The sequence below is a fragment of the Dendrobates tinctorius genome, unplaced genomic scaffold (genome assembly GCF_039654945.1).
Source record: "Dendrobates tinctorius isolate UK_male_01 unplaced genomic scaffold, ASM3965494v1 ptg000147l, whole genome shotgun sequence".
Taxonomy (NCBI): Eukaryota; Metazoa; Chordata; class Amphibia; order Anura; family Dendrobatidae; genus Dendrobates; species Dendrobates tinctorius.
The window spans coordinates 17,818,108-17,838,943 of NW_027361814.1; positions in this window are offsets into that span (position 1 = coordinate 17,818,108).

The window sequence follows — 20,836 nt, forward strand, 5'->3', positions numbered from 1 at the left end:
ATTATTTAATTGCCGGAATGCCTCTCTCTCATACATTATTATTGGCCAAATCACCACATTGCCACCTTTGTCAGCTGGCTTCAGCACTACATCAGGAAGATTTTTAAGATACCTTAACCTCACCCTTTCTTCCTTGGTCAGATTGTCACACCGACCATATTTAGGAATCTTCCTAAACTCATCCGTCACCACACGCACAAAAAGATCTATGCTAGGGCATGATGTAAATGGAGGGAATTTGACCGATCTGGGACGGATGGACGGGGGAATCTTACCTCCCTCACCATCATGTTCAGCCGCCAGCACCTCCAAAGTTCTTATTGCCTCCTGCTCCTCTTCTGTGGGAAAAAGACACTGGAGATCATTATTAAAGAAGTATCTTTTGAAGAGCAGCGACCTGGCAAACAGGTTGAGATCCTTCACCGCTGTGAAAGTATCAAAGTCAGATGTAGGTGAAAAAGTAAAGCCCCTTTCCAATAACGACAGATCAACCCTTGTGAGGACATGTTGACTCAGATTAATCACCTTATTATCCTTCTGATATAGCTCAGGTTGATTCCTAAAGTGTCTTTTGTAAGGATGAAACGAGTGGTCTCGTAATTTGCGGGACCCACCAATATCATGGGATGAGGCCGAAGCTTGAGACACATCAGATTGCCCACTTATAGAGGTGACTGAAGTATTAGAAACAGAGCGTTGCAATTTGGAATTATTGCCATTTCTCCATAAATAGACTTTTTTCATCTGATAATCTTTAACGTCCCTGCTAAATTTGTTCAATTGGTTTTGCTGGATTTTTTTAACCACCATGTCCATAGATTTCTCTAAATCAGTTTCAAACAATTGAATTTTATCAGGAGAACAACCCCTGCGGATCTCCTCTTGACATGAATCAATGGATTTATCAAGCGTCTCTATATTACCAGAGTAAAGATTCACCAAAAGTTGCAAGAAGGTTTGAGAACACAAATTAGATGCTTCTTCCCATTTCATGATGAAAGTGTCATCCTCGATGGGGAATGTGGGGATGACTTTGACTCTCAAACCTCTGGGAATCATTTGGTTGGCTATATATTTCTCTAGGAATAACCTGTTCCACCATAGTCTGGAACGTTTGAGAAGTAATGTTTTCATATGTTGAAGTTTAACATCCCAACTTGAATCAACCATCTGTGGGGTACTGCTCCCCCCAGAACCAAACACCTGGTCCACTTGATCGAGCCAGACTTTGTCTCTTGCCCGATAGTCCATCACGTCCGCAACCAAAATACCTGTGCATAACACAGCGAGAATGTAATAAAATGAGTAGGGAGAAGACATAGTACTGTGGAGGCCGGAAAGTGTAAGACTAAACGGCCATAAATTGTGATCAATAATATATATTATATATCATGATCCACATATTAGGACTATCCAATAAAGAGGACACTGCACATTCAATAGAAGCTACCCAAGAAGAAAAAGCAGTCAAAAATCCATAAAAACATAATTTTTATTAAATAATGTAAAATATTATATAAGGACATACGGTGTATGGTAGGGAAAACAGGAATAAAGAGCATAATGGTCAACAAAGGAGACCAGCCACACTGCAAGCATCGCTCCAAGAATAAGCGTATTAAATTAAACAGAATAGCAAAAGTCAGACAGGGAAAGAATGGCACATATTGTTATGGCAAGGAGTGTATTGAAACATCACCATATAGCCAAAGGATGGTATCCTATTACATGGCACACTACCCTGCCCATCAAAGACACATGACATCCATAACTGATGCTATGTAAAGCATCAGAAACAAGAGCAAAAGTAACTAGTTATACCTGGAAGCAGTGGTGGCAGTGGGGTCGGTCCAGTCCCCGACGCGCGTTTCGGAGCCAAGAGACTCCTTCCTCAGGGGGCGTTAGGGAAGGTACGGCCACCCAGGTTTAAATAGCGCGCGCCTAACCAGAGGCCATCTGTGCGCACACAAGGGGCCCGCCCCGCGCCGACCGGATCCATGCCATGACGTCACCGGAAACACGCGGGCCCACGTGATCCAGCGCGTCAGGCAGAGAGCCAGGGCGGACGCGCGACGGACACCGCGCATGCGCACAGGCAGCGCCAGGCAGGAGCCGCCATATGTAAAGAGGGCAAAGCGAATGGGCAGACAAATATGTGTGAGGGGAGGGAAAAAGTAAATTGTGCAAACATGGATACATCATGCCACCGATGTGCTGCATAGTACTAGTGCATAAAGGGGTATATCAGCAAGGCCCATGGCATAGAATACAGGATCAAAGCAATAGGTCACATGACAATAAAGACACGCACAGGATGCATACATATACGCACAGAGAGATAATCAAAGGATGTAAAATCTCACCAGCATAGAACGTATCATTAAAAAGCGCAAAATTGCCTAAATCGCTATGTGTATAGATGCAACCCAAGAAGTGCATGCGACATAAAGTGCACCCTATATTGCAAATGCTCATGGACAGATACCCCATGGATGTATGCACAAATGTACACAATGCATAAACAGTCACATACGTGATGTGTGCAGAAAATGCACGCACATGAGTGACACACAATGTGGAAATATGCTAAATACACGTAAAAAACGAATAACCATATATGTGCAATTAGGATGATATATAATATAATAATACAAACAATGAATACAGAAATGACAAAATTATTATATATGGAAAATAATAATGCACAAAAAATGCACAAAAACATATAGAAAATAATGCACATGAGAAATAAATATGCCAAAGATGGATAAAAACCCAGCCCATCGAGTTAAACTAAATAGTTAAACCCATGTGATGTGGGTATAGACACATCAGAGATCCCAAAGTCTTCATCATGAATGAATCCATCAGACAACTTCCATGGTTCACAGGGACCTCAAAACCTTCCTAATTCCAAGGGAAATATGTCATTCAGAACACTAGAAAATAAATGAAACATAAAAAACGTAAGTAAAAACACAAGACCAAAGAGCTCAGAAATGAGATAAATTGGATGAGTTACAAGTATGGGGCATATGAAATGTTTTCATTTAGACCACGTGGATGGATGGTGCCTAGTGTCCAGATCCATCTAGTTTCGGACCTAGCCAACCTATTGGATAATTTACCACCCCTTATATTGATGTTGAGGGCATCAATGCCCCTTATTCGTAGGAGTGTGGCATTGCAACGGTGAAATTCCTTGAAATGCCTGGGTAACGTCTTCAGGCTTGAATCGTCGGTGCAATTGGCAGCCGCCAAAATGCCCAAGACATGTTCCCTAGTGCGTACCTTCAATTGTCGCGTGGTCATGCCCACATAAATGAGCCCACACGGACATGTAGCATAGTATATCACGTACCGAGTGGTACATGATATACGTTGCTTGATGGAAAACGTCCTAGTACCATCAGAATTAGTAAATGAAGTACTGCGTTCAATGTTGGGGCAGGCTATACACCTGCCACAAGGGAAGCAGCCATGTCTAATTGGATGATCATCCAAAAAAGTGTGCGCTGGATGATCAACATAATGACTAGCCACCAATTGGTCACGTAAATTCCTAGCCCTTCTATAGGAAATAGATGGATACTCTGGGAGAAGCTTGTTCAAAATAGGGTCCACCTTGAGAATGGGCCAGGCCCTTTTCAATACATCCCGCATTATTCCATGTTGGGGATGGAAAGAGGTAACAAATCTCACAACCTCACTACCCTTAGATTTATTAAAGTCCCTGTAGAGTAGCTCATTACGAGTTGAACATCTGGCACGTTGATAGGCCTTTTTTATACTCCGTTTACTGTACCCACGTGCTAAGAATCGAGCTCTTAATTCATTAGCCCGATAACACCTCTGAAGAAACCACCTTGCAAGATTACCATGACATTACCACTAGAAGTTCTGTGACGGTTTCAGTAATGAGGGACAATTTTGCACTATACTTTATGTCACCTCAAGGCAGAGTACACTGGCAGGATGACAGAGTGTGAAAGATTTGTGCCCAACCAAACTTGTGTACCTTCTGTACCAACAGTATATACCTTTGCCAACCAAAGTTGGCTATCTTGTCATGGTCTCTATTTTTAGCTTTAGGCCACAGGTGTGTACCTGGTTGTGTTTTATGCAAAGTATTTCACCTTTTAACAAAAGTTGTGTACATTGTTATGAAATCACCAACAATAAACACAACTTTTTAGGTGAAATACTTTGCTTCAAACACAACCAGGAACACAACTGTGGCAAAAAGCTAAAATTTACCCACAGTTATATACCTAGTTTTGAATACCATTTCACCTTTTAAATACCCTGTATTTAACCTTTTTCACCGCAGAAAGAAATGACAGACAACCAGTGTAAAATAATTTAACTTTTATTGAAAAATGTTTTTTTTAGTAAACTTTTTTAAAATTTTAATAAACTTGTTTAATAAAGCTTTGAAACCATAAAACTGGTCATTTTTATTTAAATACACACATTATAAATCTGTGTAGTGTGTGGTGGAAATATTGCTGGAGGGGCTGCGGGACACTTCGACACTGGGAGTGTGGAGAGAGGTGAAGGTGTGGAAAAAACTACAGAATGGGTGGACATGTGGGAAGCAGAAGAGGTGGTGGGTGGTGGAGTGGAGGGTTGGGCAGGGACTGTAGGAGCAGATGATGTTGATGGCAAGTTGTATGGGGAAGGAGTTTGGTACGGGGCAGGTTGCTGGAAGTGGGGAGATGTCTGGTACGGGGCAGGTTGCTGGAAGTGGGGAGATGTCTGGTACGGGGCAGGTTGCTGGAAGTGGGGAGATGTCTGGTACGGGGCAGGTTGCTGGAAGTGGGGAGATGTCTGGTACTGGGGAGGTTGCTGGTACTGGGGAGTTTGCAGGTACTGGGGAGGTTGCTGGTACTGGGGAGGTTGCTGGTACTGGGGAGGTTGCTGGTACTGGGGAGGTTGCTGGTGCTTGGGAGGTTGCTCGTGCTGGGGAGGTGGATGGTGCTGGGGAGGTGGATGGTATGTAATAGGAGGGGGAGGATGGAAAGTGGCTGGAGGGGGTGTAGATGTAATAGGAGGGGGAGGATGGAAAGTGGCTGGAGGGGGTGTAGGTGTAATAGGAGGGGGAGGATGGAAAGTGGCTGGAGGGGGTGCAGGTGGAGGAACTACTGTGGTGGGAGGAGGAGGTTGGGAGGTAACTTGCTGGAGAGCAGCGTGGCATGAATGCATTACATGCATCTGCTGGGCAGGAGAGAGCGTTTCCATGCGCTCCACAACAGACCTGAAAAAGGTGTGGTTTGGCGAAGATCTTGCTTCTGAATGCATGGTTTGCAGAAGTGTCTTCACCTCCAGAATGCTGGAGTTGATCTGCTGATAGCCTGCGGAGATTTGCTCTGACAAGACTTTTAGACAGTTCTGGAAAGATGCATTCAGATGCAAGAACTCTGGCGCATAAGTCTTTTCCTGACCCCTCTGCCGCTGCCGCCCAGTACCCGCAGGTGTACTAGAGGTGGCAGGGGCAGAAGGGTGGGGTAAAGGGAAAGCGATCTCCTCACCAGCAGCTTCATGTAATGTAGGCGGCCACGATGCTCCTGTGCTGGTGGATGGGACAGATGGGTCGAATGTGTGGGAAGGCTGGGAAGGTGCAGATGTACCGGGGCGGTCGAAGTGTCCCTCGGTGCCGGTCTCCTCAGGGATCGCCTCAGAAGGGTCCAATCGTGCAGGCTCCCGAGTGCTGCTCACCGTGCTGTGGAATAAAGAGAAAAAAAACAATTAAAATAGTGACATGGTATGGCCCTGGCTGAAAAAAAAAAGTTACATCTAAACATTTTTTGTCACATGTGGTGTGTAATATTTACCTTCTGGTGAGCATTGTCTCCCGGAGGAACGACAGGGCTCGTGCGTACTTGTACTTGCTCCTGCGTCCTCCAGATCCACTCGGGGCCCGCATCTCTTTATTGAACTCCTTCTTGAAACGATCCCTCACAGACCGCCACTGCTTCACAATTCTCTCCCCTGAAACGAGAAAGGACAAAGTGGTTAGTATACAACATCAGTGTTTCCCAAACTCCAGTCCTCATGGTCCCCAGGGGTCATGTTTTCAGGATTTCCAAAGTAAATAGAAATCCTGAACACATGATCCGTGGGGACCACGAGGACTGGAGTTCGGGAAACACTGGTTTAAATCAAGCAACCGGTACTGTATATGCTTACGCTCTTTAATCTGGGCCCGAGCTTCGAGGTCCTCCCAGCGGTCCACAAGGAGCGAACAGATTTCCTCCCAGAGTCGTCGGGTAACGATCAGGTCAGCGTGGCGTCAGTCAGCCATATTCCAGAGCGGCTCCCTTTCTCTGACGAGATCGATGAGGCGGTCCACATCAATCCCTCCATCCTCACCGTCAGAGTCGGGAGCACGCTGTGAAGGCTGTTAAAGAAAAAGACAAAAATAACATAATTAGCCTCCACAAAAGAAATGAAATAAAAAGTGCAAAAAAAACAAAGCAAAAATATTTATACTTACACGCTGGTGACCGCCGCGTTGCTGTCGCCCACGACCCTGGGAGGCACTGCGAGGACCTCTTGGCCGAGCACCAGATTGGGAAGACTAGAGAAGAAAACAAAAAATGTTATGTCTTTGGATGTAGGCATTTGTTTGCTGTGTGTGGTCTGCAGAACATTGTTTTCTATGTGTTGTGTGTAGTGTGATGTTGTGTTTCTGCGTTTGATGCAAAAAACTTACCAATTGTGAGCCCACTCCAAGTGTGTGTCTGTCCACCCCTTCCTTCTTCTTCTGGGAGCTCCTCTTCATCTTGTGATTCCTGTTTTGAAATAAAAGGCAATGAATACACATATATTACAGAGATGATGGATTTTGGAAATAAAAACTTACCGTCAAACGCTGACGATGCGAGGGAGGGCTCCCAGAAGATGTGCTGTCTTCCTCATGGCCAGACTCCATGGCTGTGGGTGGTGTTTCTGCTGCTGCCATTGCTGCTGCTGCTGCATCTATTGGGCGGCTGTTGAATAAAGAGAAACAAAGGGCCAATGAATATCTTGATATTCCATAGCCCTAGTTTGGAGGAATGGGGGATTTGATAATTACCGTCTCTCATCTGCTGCTGGACTCCCCTCCCGTTGTTCAGCATGCTGCTCCATTTGGGGTGGTGCTGATGGTGCTGCTGCTGCAGATGTCTGCTGCCTTCTCCTGCTCCTGGTTCTTGGCTTGGGTGGCATGTTGGGTGTGGCTGAGGGTCCCATTGTCTTGCTTTTATATATGTCCTGTGGGCAGAGCTACTGAGCATGCTCAGACCAAAGAAACCGGATCCGGCCACCGGATCCGGCTGTCGCCGGATCCGCCGCATTGCGGCGCTCACAGGCTTTCATTGTATGAAAAAGCCGGACACACCGGATCCGGCGTGTCCGGCTTTTTCGACGGATACAAAAAACGTTACAGTCACCGTTTTTTCCAGACGCCGGATCGCGTCACATTGCCGGATCCGGCGAAAATCGGATGAAACGCATGGCCATCCGGCTCGATCCAGCTCTAATGCAAGTCAATGGGGGGGAAACCGGATCCGGCATTGCATTTCGACGGATCCGGTTTTAGTCAAAAGCGCCGGATCACGCCTGAAGCCGAAAACCTGATGTGTGAAAGAGGCCTTAAAGTGGCAGTTCAGTCTTTTGGCTGTTAGAGATGAGGGGATTGTTCCGAGAAATATCGAGTTCAAGTAGAATTTCTTTAAATCTGAAGTTTTAAGCGAATTCGAACATTTTGAGACTCAATTAGCAGTTAGAAGAAAAAATGCATTTGCTTCATTTTCAACACTGCTGAAGCATCAGAGAGCGGGCTACCATTTATTTTGCATTGCGTTGCAGGCTTCCCCATACTGCCCTGCAGCTATGACATCTAACAGATTACAATCCGCTAGATGTAATAGCTAACATAGAAGATATGAAGATTATAAGATCTTGTACTGGTAGTCAGCACCTGGGCCATCACAGATCAGTGGAGCACAGTTTATACAGCAAAGTAGTTTTCCATCTCTAGAGTCACTTTGTTAAGCTCTTATGGTCGGTGGAGTCCTCTTTCTCTCGCCTGTAAAGTGTAAGATCTTATGGTCAGCAAGGTCCGGTCTCGCTTGTAAAGTGTACAGTAAACTCTTATGATCAGAGGGGTTCTCTTTCTTTCTCTCTCTCTCTTCTGCAGAGTGTAAGCTCTTATGGTCAGCGCATCTATCTCTTGCCAGTAAAGTCTAAGCTGTTATGGTCAGCCTGGTTCTCTTTTTCTCTCTCTTCTATATAAGCTCTTATGGTCAGCGGAGTTCTCTCTCCTGGAGAGAGTAAACTCTCATGGTCAGCATAGTTCTCTCTCTTTCTCCTGTAGAGTGTAAGCTCTTATGGTCAGCATGGTTCTCTCTCTTTGTCCTGAAGAGTGTAAGCTCTTATGGTCACCATGGTTCTCTGTCTCTCTTATGTAGAGTGTAAGCTATTATGGTTAACGCATTTATCTAATGCTTGTAAAGTCTAAGCTCTTATGTTTAGCAGGGTTTTCTCTTTCCTGTGAAGTGTAAGCTCTTATGGTCATCGGGATTCTCTTTCTCTCTCCTGTAGAGTGTAAGCTCTTATGGGCAGCAAGGTCCTCTCTCTCCTGTAGAGTGCAAGCTCTTATGGTCAGCCTGGTTCTCTTTCTCTCTCCTGTAGAATGTAAGCTCTTATGGTCAGCAAGGTCCTCTCTCTCTTCTGCAGAGTGTAAACTCTTATGGTCAGCAGGGTCCTCGCTCTCTCCTGTAGACTGTAATCTCTTATGGTCAGCAGGGTCCTCTCTCTTCTGTAGAGTGTAAACTTTTATGGTCAGTAAGGTCCTCGCTCTCTCCTGTAGAGTGTAAGCTCTTATGGTTAGCAAGGTCCTCTCTCTTTCTCCCGTAAAGTGTAAGTTCTTATGGTCAACAATGTTCTCTCTCTCCCCTTTATCCCACATGTATTTTGCAAGCAATTGCAAGCTTTCTGGTCTTGAGATTCAAGCGAATTTATTCACCGTAAATCAAATTTTGTGGGAAAATTCGGCCAACTCGAATTTCAATAGATCCGCTCATCTCTATTGGCTATTTCTGGCATTACAGTAAATAGAGCTTAGCTACCAGATACGACACATGGACAAGACTAGCAATGTTTCTCAAGTTCAATGTCTTACACTTGAACAACAAGAGATTGTTGTACTGCTATGGTGCTTGTACTGAAAGAGATTAGAACATCCTTTTTAGATAGCATCTTTTTTTGAAGGGCTCGGACATGTCTGAACATTTTTTCAGCAAGTTGTTTGGTTGGAAGTCATCTGCCAGCAATAACTCTGCCTTAGGTGTTACACAGCAGCTCTACAGTGACCGCAGCAGCTGGTGAGGCATCCAGCGATGCTCCACCTTTAGCCTCCAGCATTGACTATGTGCAAACTACGCATTATACTGTAAGCAGTAAGATATATCACATGCCATATAAAGCATCCACAAGTTCATGGTGTAAAAGAACTGAAATTGGATCCTGGGTTTTGAAATAAAACACCTATTCTGCTTTCTATGCATTGTCAAAAAATGTGAATTTAAAGATCGGATCTTGGATGAGATAGAAGATCCATAGTAAAATATAACAAGAATGTAGGAAGGAGAAACGTATCCTAAGAACGGCTTACTATTACTGAGAGATGAGAAATAAGACACCCAATTGCCAAACAGGAATCAGTCTGGACGATATTTTTTAAATTCAATGTAACTTGTTCACATGGGATTTCAATTTCTCCACGTGATGGTTACATCAATTATGGTATTATTCATCTGCTAATCCGCAGACATGTTAAAACGTAACCATAGACAGCGCAGGATCATCTTCCCTCCATGGAAAGTGATCCGACTAAGATGCTGCAGACGCAAAGACCTATCAGTAATTCATCTAAATAAGTCTAGAAAATATCATATTTACCTAGAGTAATACTCCAACATGTCTAGTACCTCTTTTATCCATCTTATCTGAGCAATCGACTGTGAAGGACTTGAAATATTTCTTAAAGTCATCAGTCATTTCTATTTACTGTATGTCAGTTTTTCTGGAAGATATGCATTAGATCCTACTGCGGCAGATCTTAATTAAAAGGGATCCAACAATTAGACATTGAACACCTATCCTTAATATAGGACATTCTTAAGGATATAAAGTTATTCTCGGGCTTACTGTGCGCTGCTTGACCGGAATGAATTCACCACAATGTGAGAAATTTGACCATTTAATTCCCTACGCGTTTCAAAGTGTGAACCACTTCTTCTTCAGGGGTTGACATAAGGGGAACTGATACAACGGCTTCTGGTTAAATACATGCAATATTTGAACTTTGGCGCCAAGAACACATGTGACAGGGAACAAGAGTCAAAGTTCAGAGGTTAAAATTGCGCAGGAGCAAAGTTAAAATCATTATAATCATTTTAATCATTTTTCTTCTAATGTTTGCAGGGGATATCTTAAAAAGAGATTTATAGAAGAAAAAGGAAAAAAGATGAGGAAGAATGAAATTCTCCCAAGGAGACATGAGAAAGATGTAAAACGAACCCGTCAAGAGGGGTTCGTTTTACATCTTTCTCATGTCTCCTTGGGAGAATTTCATTCTTCCTCATCTTTTTTCCTTTTTCTTCTATAAATCTCTTTTTAAGATATCCCCTGCAAACATTAGAAGAAAAATGATTAAAATGATTATAATGATTTTAACTTTGCTCCTGCGCAATTTTAACCTCTGAACTTTGACTCTTGTTCCCTGTCACATGTGTTCTTGGCGCCAAAGTTCAAATATTGCATGTATTTAACCAGAAGCCGTTGTATCAGTTCCCCTTATGTCAACCCCTGAAGAAGAAGTGGTTCACACTTTGAAACGCGTAGGGAATTAAATGGTCAAATTTCTCACATTGTGGTGAATTCATTCCGGTCAAGCAGCGCACAGTAAGCCCGAGAATAACTTTATATCCTTAAGGATTTGCATTGGAGGTCACGCAGTGGACCTTCGGGCGTGCAGCAAGCTGACGGCGAGTCTATATGCTTATACCTCTCCTGGAAAGGGTGAGTAGACTTTTTTCATATCTATTCCATTTATCACCAGATAAGACCCTATTGCGCTCTTTTGTTTCCTAGTCTCATTATATTAATATAGGACATTAAAGCAAACATGTAACCAGGTTTGGCCAATATGAGATACGGCCACCAACTTTCTGCCCTGACATTCAGCATTATATAATTCTGTATATATGCCCCTGATCTGACGTGCAAGACAAGAAAAAGTGCTTTTCTTATACTCACCTATGGGGCGGTCCGGTCCGAGGGGTGTCGCTCGTTATGGCCCGGCATCTTCCTTCTTCTTGTAATGCCACCCTCCTTCTTGCTTCGTGTGGATGAGGCTTGTATACGTCATCCACACAGTCTCCCTGGCATCGCGCTCCTGCACAGGCGTACTTGTCTGCCCTGACGAGGGCAGAACAAAGTACTGCATTGCACAGGTGCCGAGAAAGGTCAAAGAGGACCCGGCGCATGCGCACTACAGTACTTTACTGAGTCCTAGTCAGGGCAAAGAAGTAGGCCTGCGCAGGAGCGCAATGCCAGGGAGACTGTGGATGACGTAGACACGTGTCATCCACACGAAGCAAGAAGGAGGACGGCATCACAAGAAGATGAGAGGCGCAGGACAAGTGACACCCCTCGGACCGGATCATCCTCCCCCAGGTGACCTCTTTCGCTGGTCTTGCAGGTCAGATCGGTGGCAGATATACAGCATTATAGAATGCTGAATACCAGGACTGAAAGGTGGCGGCCGTATCTCATAGTGGTCAAACCTGGTGACAGGTTCCCTTTAAAGGGGTTGTCCAGCAATGGACATCCCCAGTTTAATAAATTAAAGACCCCAATTAGAATATATATAGTGTCCACTCATCCGCCACAGTGGCCACATTTTAGAGATGTCTGCGCCGCTGTTTCCTAAGAGTAACTTAACATTGTTAGGGAAATCAAGAGATAGAAGCTATAGCAAAATATATTTCCAACAAATGTTCTCATAGCAGGGACAAAAGAATGTTATAATACCTTGTACAAGACAGGGGCTTATGTACACCTGTGAGACAGAGGTAAAATGTTGCCTGTACCATTGAATTTTCACTAGTTTGTAACTATATGCACCTGTTAGATAAAAGCAAAATTATACAGGGAGTACATCTTCAATATGACTAAGGTCAGACAGAGCTTATGACTAATGACTTGTCCATTTGCTGCAAGATATGAATAAAACCTACCTGGTTCCGGATGACCCTGTGCCTCTGGAGATAATTTTTCTAACAGACATTGTTTTGCCATGTGCCCAATGCAGTCAATGAGTGGCCACTCGTCGGCTGCAGCGCACTAATATTCCACCCCGGCAGATATCTGACGAAACAGTAAAGACTGCAGCCAAATAGAGGCCACTGATTGGCTGCATTGACACAACAACGTCAAGTCGCTATCTGGGATTTTCGCTGCCCACATTGCTGAACAGTTCCGCTGCAGGAGGTGAGTAAATATCATATTTACTTAAATTAGAGTCATAAATTAATTAAACTGGGGTTGACTAATAGGGGACAACACATTTACGCCCTTCTGGATCTGATTATTTTTCGTTTTTGTTGCTTTGCTTTTTCTTCACCTTCTTCCAAGAGTTATAACTTTTGCAGCATGAGTTGTAGTTTTGAACAACGCCATTCATTTGATCATATCATGTACTGAAAACCTGGAAAAAAATTCCAAGTGGAGTGAAACTGGAAAAAGAAAACCCAGCAATTCCGCCAATGTTTTTCAGACTTTTTATAGTATCGAATATGCTGTAAAAAGCCCTCCAAAGTTTACTATGTTTTGTATTGGATTCAGTGGCATTAAGCATTGACAGCACTTTGTTATCATCTGACCAGCATCCATGTGACTTCTATTTTTGCCATTGCATTATAGAGCCCAGCTTCGGCAGCCACACATTCGGAAACGTCAGCGCAAGATTCCAGGCAAAAAAAAACCTCCTGCAAAATGGTGGACAGGACTGTAGTTATTGACGTTTTATCAACATCAAGAATCAGATCTGTGCCAGCCCAGGGGACAAGCACCAAAGCATAACCTTAACACGTATCGTTATAAAGCAGTCAGTGGTTGAAGACCCCCAACTCTGAGACCATCAATTATCAGAGATGTGATGAAGCTCTATGAGAAACTTCTTAATTGATACTAAATTAGTAAATATTTTTACATTTTATAATTTGTACCTGCTTTTTTCCCACACTACTTCTTTTTCCTAGGTTTTGGGAAATTAAGTCCACTTGATAAATGCTCTTTAGAGGTTTACTAAATAACATGGACACAAGAAACCTGTATAATGGGAAAGGACAATTCTCCACAAGAGTGGTGCACAGTCTTGACAAAGAAGGCAAACTAGACAGGACACTGTCATGGTAGTTGGGCCTTGTTTCAGGTTCTTGATTACCGCGCTTGTATATAATCATGGTAGTTGGGCCTTGTTTCAGGTTCTTGATTACCGTGCTTGTATATAAGTGTTACGATGTGACAGATGTGCAGGTCTTATTGGGTGCTGCAGGACCACTTTGGTCTCTGCTTCCAGAATAAATTTCCAGTCGGTAAGCCATTCTTGTGACACCAGGGACTGGTTTTTGCAATGGTCTGTTTGCTGGCTGACACCTAACAAGCGTCAAAGCTCACTAAAGAGTCTGGCTCAACCATCCCAGACTAACTGGCGCAGAAAAAACAACTTTAATTACCAAACTATCACGTGTAAAGTGACCAGAAGAAGCACACTGTTTGTACAGAAATTAGATAAGTATAGACCCACCACCTAATAATCGAAAACTTAAAATGTAACTAAAATGTTCGTTTTTTAAACTGGAGATGTAATGTGTATAAATATAGTAATAGGGTTAGTTAACCGATTTTGCTGCTGCCTTCATGCAGAAAATAAGTGCAGAAGTGTGCCTGACCAAATGAACAGACTTGTGTACAGATCTCCCAGCTACAAGTGCAAGGAGAGCAGAGCCACCTCATTGTCCACTCTCTCACCAGTCATAATGAGAGAAGGGCAGGAGCTGGGTCTGCACAGTATTCTCACTGTGACTGTAATGTGGATATACTATTTTTTTAAAATTGAGGTATGGTACTTACCATACAAATTCACCAAATTGCGTTAGTCCAATTGACAGCGACAAGGCAAATTCTTTAGCTGGGAACTTAAGCAAACAGTGTTATTTCTCCTTAGACTAGGCTTACAATTTAAAGATATAAGCAGAGTGGACAGAAGTGAGGAGTTGTCAGCTAACAGAATGCAACATTATCAGCAAATGCGGAGGACCGCTCAATGTGAGGAGGCTCAAAATCACCCATAAAAAGATTGGTGTAGTGTGCTGCGACTTGAGTTCCCATCGCAGTCCCTCACGTATGCAAATAAATTACACCACTGTCTTTGAGTATATTATGGAATAAATTGAATAGAAGACCATCAATAAAAAATTGTATGAGATTTAAGAAGTAGTGTATCAATTGCTAAGAAAGAGGAAATACTTTAACCCCTGAATGGTGTGGGATATTAGAATAAAGTGACATTTCATCAAGTGCTATAAAGATTTTCCTCTCTTAGGATAGCATAGAAATCTTGTACAAAAGAAGCTGAATCACATAAATAAGACCTCAAATTAATAAACTTTTCTTGCAAAAATAAGTCAATAAAATGCAAAAGTGCACTAGTAAGGGACCCCATCACTGGAATAATAGTTCTTCCAGGTGAATCGTTTTGGGGATATAATAAAAATTGGTCATGTTAGGAATAGAATTCTTTAAAAAAAAATTAATTTTGACTTGATGAGAGAGTTTGACCATGCAACATCTTCAGGTTCTTTAATAACAATCCTGCTTAATTATGCACCACAGTGGAGGAAGAGGGTGTATTAGGCCGTAAATACTCATTCAGGATTTGATAAGATTTTGGTATGGATTAAATACATCAAATTCACTATCATTCCACATTCAAAAAAAGGGAATATAGTTTTGTTACCCCGTTCACTAACACTGGGAAAAATAAAGGAGGACTTTTGTTTTGCAGATTCAGCACTGAACAATCTACAGATTAGTACTGAGGGGTTAAAGAGGTTGTCCACTACTTCATTGGGATAGGTCATCAATGCCTGATCAGCTGGAGTCCAACACCCGACACCCCTGACAATCAGCTGTTATCAGTGTCATGGACAGTTGCCGGACGGAAGTACTCACTTGCGGAGCTGGCTGTCTTCTGATAGTAGCAGGGTACTACACGTTCACCTCCTATTGATTCGAATAGGAAGCAGATGTGTAGTACCAAACCTTGGCCGCTATCAGAAGACGGCCAGCTCCGCAAGTGAGCACTTCCGTCCAGCGGCCACCGCAAACCGACACCATTAACAGCTGATCGTCTGGTCCTTCACTAATCAGACATTGATGAACTATCCTAACAATGGGTCATAAATGAAAAAGTATTGGACCACCTCTTTATAAGGCTAATACAGATTCATGGGCATATCGGAGGAACATCCATGGGCATATCTGAGGAACATCCATGGGCATATCTGAGGAACTTCCATGGGCATATCTGCGGAACATCCACGTTATGGATTTTCCATAGCCAAATCCATGAAGCGTGAACCAGTTTTATATGTAAACACAATCGTCATATGACGGTGCAAGAGGGTGAAATGCATAATTTACAATTGTCCAATGTCCATAAATTCTGTAGCCTTTGTCAGTGTGCATGAAAAACTGCTGTATCTTGATATATTTTTAAACTGGAGGAGCTTGTAGAAATTATTGTTACTATCATCTTTAAGGCTATGTGCCCACGTAGTGTTTAAAACGGGACACTGAAAACCGGACTCCTTCCCAGAAATTGCGCGGAAAAAACGCGATTATGTTCGCGATTTTGCCACGATTTTCGCGTGCGATAGTTAAGCACTTTCCAAGCGATTTGAAGCATCGCTTGGAAAGTGATTGACAGGTTGGTCACACTCGTCAAACACAGTGTTTGACAAGTGTGACCAGGTTTTTACTATTGAGGCCACCTATGCAGCATCAATAGTAAAAGAAAGAATGTAAATAATAATTAAAAATTAAAAAATCGGGGTATATTTACCTCCCGACATCCCGCGCTGCCATCCCGGGCCTCAGTATTCCCAGTAATGCCTTGCGAGACCTGTGATGACGTTGGTCTCGCGTTGCTATAGCGATCTCATGAGACCGCTAGAGTCACGCGAGACTACGTCATTACAGGACCTTGCCGCAAGGCATTACTGGGAGCGCTGAGGCCTGGGATGGCAGAGCGGGACATCGGAAGGTAAATATACCCCGATTTTTTATTTTTTATTCTTTTTTTACAGGGGTATGGTACCCAGGGCCTGGAGGACAGTCTCCTCTCCTCCACACCGTGGGTACCAACCGCTTAACTTCCCGCAAGGTGGGCATAGCCAAATGCGGGAATTAAGCGGTTCTCATGCATTCCTATGGGTGCGGAATTGTGGCAATTCTTTGCGATTCCGCACAAAAGAATGAGCATGCTGCGATTTTTTCCGCGATGCGATTCCGCTGCGGCAAAAAGCGCAGCATTAGCACAGCATGTGCGGAATGCCATAGGAATGCATGGGGGGCGTTCTGTACACGATTTTTAAACGTTTTCGCGCCGAAAATCGCGGCAAAACCACTTAAAAAATCGCATCGTGGGCACACAGCCTAAAGCTCATATTAAATGCTGCTGATGCGTTCATCTTTATATTGAGCTATAGACATACATCACTTATAATCTTTATGCAACAGACAGAATAGGTAAGCACCTACCAGCAGTGATGAAGCATGGGTTACCAGCACCTGGAGCAAGTCAAATATTACACCTCCTAATTTAGTAATTATGCCCTCCTAAAACAGTGCCCCTTGAGTGCCACTTTCAGAAAATATTAATGTTGTCATGGTTTGAACAGGGTTCTTACCCTGCACTCACAGTGTTCAGTGTACGTGGCCTCTTTCTGGATCTGGGAGGGGTATTTATACTCACTCTTTACCAGGGTTCTCTGTCAGCTATACTGTTATTCTGGCTGTGTGTTTGACCCCTTGGTGTGCGTGTATTCTGCGTTGTTTGTTTGCTTCCCATGTATGACCCGGTCTGTCCCCTCACTCTGTACTCTGTCTCTCGTTTTGGTACTATTGTCTTTTCCGGTTCTGACCTCCTGGCTTGGCTATTGTTACTCCGTTGCAGTTTGTCCCTATTGTACAGTCCATTGCTCGTTCTGGTTTTCTGATCTATTGCTACGTCCTGACTATCCATTCTGTCTAACCCTTTGATACTGTCCTGCTATCTCGTGCTTTGACCCCGGCTTGATCTGGTTTCTGTCTCTGTCTATGCCCCTTGGTAATATTGTCCAGTAGTTACCTTTCTAGGAGTTCTGTTGTGAGTTCATTTTCCCCTTCAATACTGAGGCCCGAGGAACTCCCTCTTCTGGTAAAGAAAGGTAGTGAGCCTGATTATCAAACACCTGAGGCTGATGATGATGACTGGCTGAGTGGAGTTACTGACTGGATATAAGGCTGCCGATGCCCTTCTGCCCTGCGGGTGATTTCTCTGTGGGATCCTTGGAGACCAGTCTGAATTCCTGCTCCTCTAAAGCTAAGTTTGCTGCTCGGCTTTTTGCATTTGCGCTTTGACTTTGTTTGCTTTGTTTTTCTGGATTTCTGCCATTCCCTGCTGGGGTGTGCTGAATTCCTTTAGCTCTGTCTTCTGAAAATACCTGAGTGCTGATTTAGTTTTTGAAGCCTAGCTGCTTCAGGGTCTTTTTCATATCAGCTTGTTGGCTTATGTCTTTGATAGGGTTTTGGCAGATTGCAGACAGCAGCCTTCCTGTCCTTTCCTATCTAGGTAGTTTCAGGCCCCGGCTTTGCTCAGTCTATCTTTCTGTCTGTGTTAGTGTTTTCATCTTGCTTCACCGTCATTATATGTTGGGGGCTGCCTATTGCTTTGGGGTCTGCTCTGGGGCAGTTTAGATTTCCCCTTTCTTTCTTTCTTTAGGCCTATCTAATTCTCCGGCTGTGTTCGAGGGGTCTAGGGCATCGTAGGAACCCCCCACGGCTACTGCTAGTTGTGTTGATAGGTTCAGGGGTCTGCAATCTGATAGTTGCCAACTTCTCTGGTTTTCTGGACTTAGCTTGTATTTCTGTTTTTGCCTCCTACGGTGACTCAATCATAACAGAATCACCCGCCATACTGCAGATCCTAGGGTACTCAATAGCAGGAAAGAATTGAAAAAAAAAAAAAAAAAAAGGTGTGTGTATATTCTTTCCTCTATATCTCTGAGGCCGTAGGGGGAATTTTTTTTTCTCTCAATGGAGATAAAGCAATTGTCTGATCATGTGGAGCAGCTCGCTGCGGAAGTGCGGGGAATTTCCGCCTACCTTGCTCATTCACATGCTGCTGAACCAAAGATTCCTACACCTGATGTATTTTTTGGGGATCGGTCTAAATTTTTGAATTTCAAAAATAATTGTAAATTATTTTTTGCCTTGAAGCCTAAATCGTCAGGGAGCTCCGCGCAGCAGGTTAAAATTGTCATCTCTTTGCTGCGTGGCGATCCCCAGGATTGGGCGTTTTCTTTGAAACCAGATGATCCTATTCTGACTAATGTGAACGCATTTTTTCAGGCCTTGGGGTTGTTGTATGACGAACCTAATGCCATTGATCAGGCTGAAAAGACCCTGCTGGCATTGAACCAGGGTCGTGATTCTGCAGAATTGTACTGTCAAAAATTCCGAAAGTGGGCAGTACTTACTACCTGGAATGATAATGCCTTGGCTGCTCTCTTTCGGAAGGGGTTGTCAGAAGCCGTAAAAGATACTATGGTGGGATTTCCTGTTCCCTCTGGTCTTGACGATTCTATGTCATTAGCCATTCAGGTTGAACGGCGTTTGCGCGAACGCAAAGCTGCACGAGAGGTGTTGCCACCTGTTGAACAAATGTCTGAACCTATGCAATGTGATAGAGTTTTTTCCAGAGAGCAGCGTCAGGAGTTCAGAAGGCGTAATAAGTTGTGTTTTTTCTGTGGAGATGCCTCGCATATTATTTCTGTCTGTCCTAAACGAGAGAAATGCTTTGCACACACATTTTCTGTTGGGGGTGTTCAACCTAAGTTTCTTCTGGCTATTACTCTGATCTGCTCCCTGTCCACATTTTCCGCCAAGGCTTTTGTGGATTCGGGAGCAGCCCTAAACCTAATGGACTTGGATTTTGCTAAACGTTGTGGATTTCCGATGACACCTCTGCAGACGCCTATCCCTTTGAGGGGGATTGATGCTACTCCTTTGGCTAAAAATAAACCTCAGTTTTGGACCCAGGTGGTAATGTGGGTCGCCCCAGACTATCAAGAAAATTGCAGATTTTTGGTGTTGCATAATCTGCATGATACTATTGTTCTGGGGTTTCCCTGGTTACAAATTCATAATCCAGTTTTGGATTGGAAATCTGTGTCTGTGGTGAGTTGGGGTTGTCGGTGTGCCTTTAGTGAGGCTCCGGTGTTTTCCACCTCTCCTCAGTCGCATGATGTTCCTGATTATTTGGCGGACTTTTATGATGTATTTAGTGAGAATGAGTCTGCGTCTCTGCCTCCTCATAGGAGTTATGACTGTGCAATTGAACTGAGCCCTGGGTTTAAATTTCCCAAGGGTCGGCTCTTCAATTTATCTGTACCCGAGCACGAGGCTATGCGATCCTATATTAAGGAGGCGTTGGAGAAGGGTCATATTAGACCATCCTCGTCACCCTTAGGTGCCGGTTTTTTTTTTGTAGCCAAAAAGGATGGATCATTAAGACCTTGTATTGATTATCGTGCCCTCAACAAAATTACTGTTAAATATCAGTATCCGTTACCCCTGATTTCTGATCTATTCTCCAGAGTTAAAGGTGCTTGCTGGTTTACCAAGCTTGACCTCAGGGGGGCGTATAATCTTATTCGCATTAAGCATGGGGATGAATGAAAGACGGCGTTTAATACTCCGGAGGGACATTTTGAGTACCTGGTGATGCCTTTTGGGCTCACTAATGCCCCTTCTGTCTTCCAGTGCTTCATGAACGATATTTTCCGAGATTTTGTCGATAAATTTTTGATTATCTATCTGGATGATATTTTGATCTTCTCCAAGGATTGGGATTCTCATGTGGAACATATTCGGTCTGTGTTCCGGATCTTGAGGGAGAATTCCCTGTATGTCAAAGGATCGAAATGCCTTTTTGGAGTACAGAGGATTTCTTTTTTGGGATTTATTTTGTCCCCGTCAACTATTGAAATGGACCCGGCCAAGGTACAGGCCATTTACGATTGGGTTCAGCCCACTTCTTTGAAGGCCCTCCAGAAGTTTTTGGGTTTTGCTAATTTTTATCGGAAATTTATAGCAAAATTTTCTAGTATTGCCAAGCCATTGACTGATTTGACTAAGAAGGGTGCTGATGTGTTAAATTGGTCTCCGGAGGCTGTTTCTTCCTTTCAGGAGCTGAAGCGAAGATTCACCTCCGCCCCGGTTTTGCGGCAACCTGATGTCTCACTTCCATTCCAGGTAGAGGTGGATGCTTCTGAGATTGGTGCAGGAGCTGTTTTGTCCCAAAAGGATCCTGTAACATCTAAAATGAATCCCTGTGCTTTCTTTTCCCGAAAGTTCTCTCCATCTGAACGTAACTATGATGTGGGGAATAGGGAACTGTTGGCCATGAAATGGGCATTTGAGGAGTGGAGACATTGGTTGGAAGGAGCTAAGCATCAAG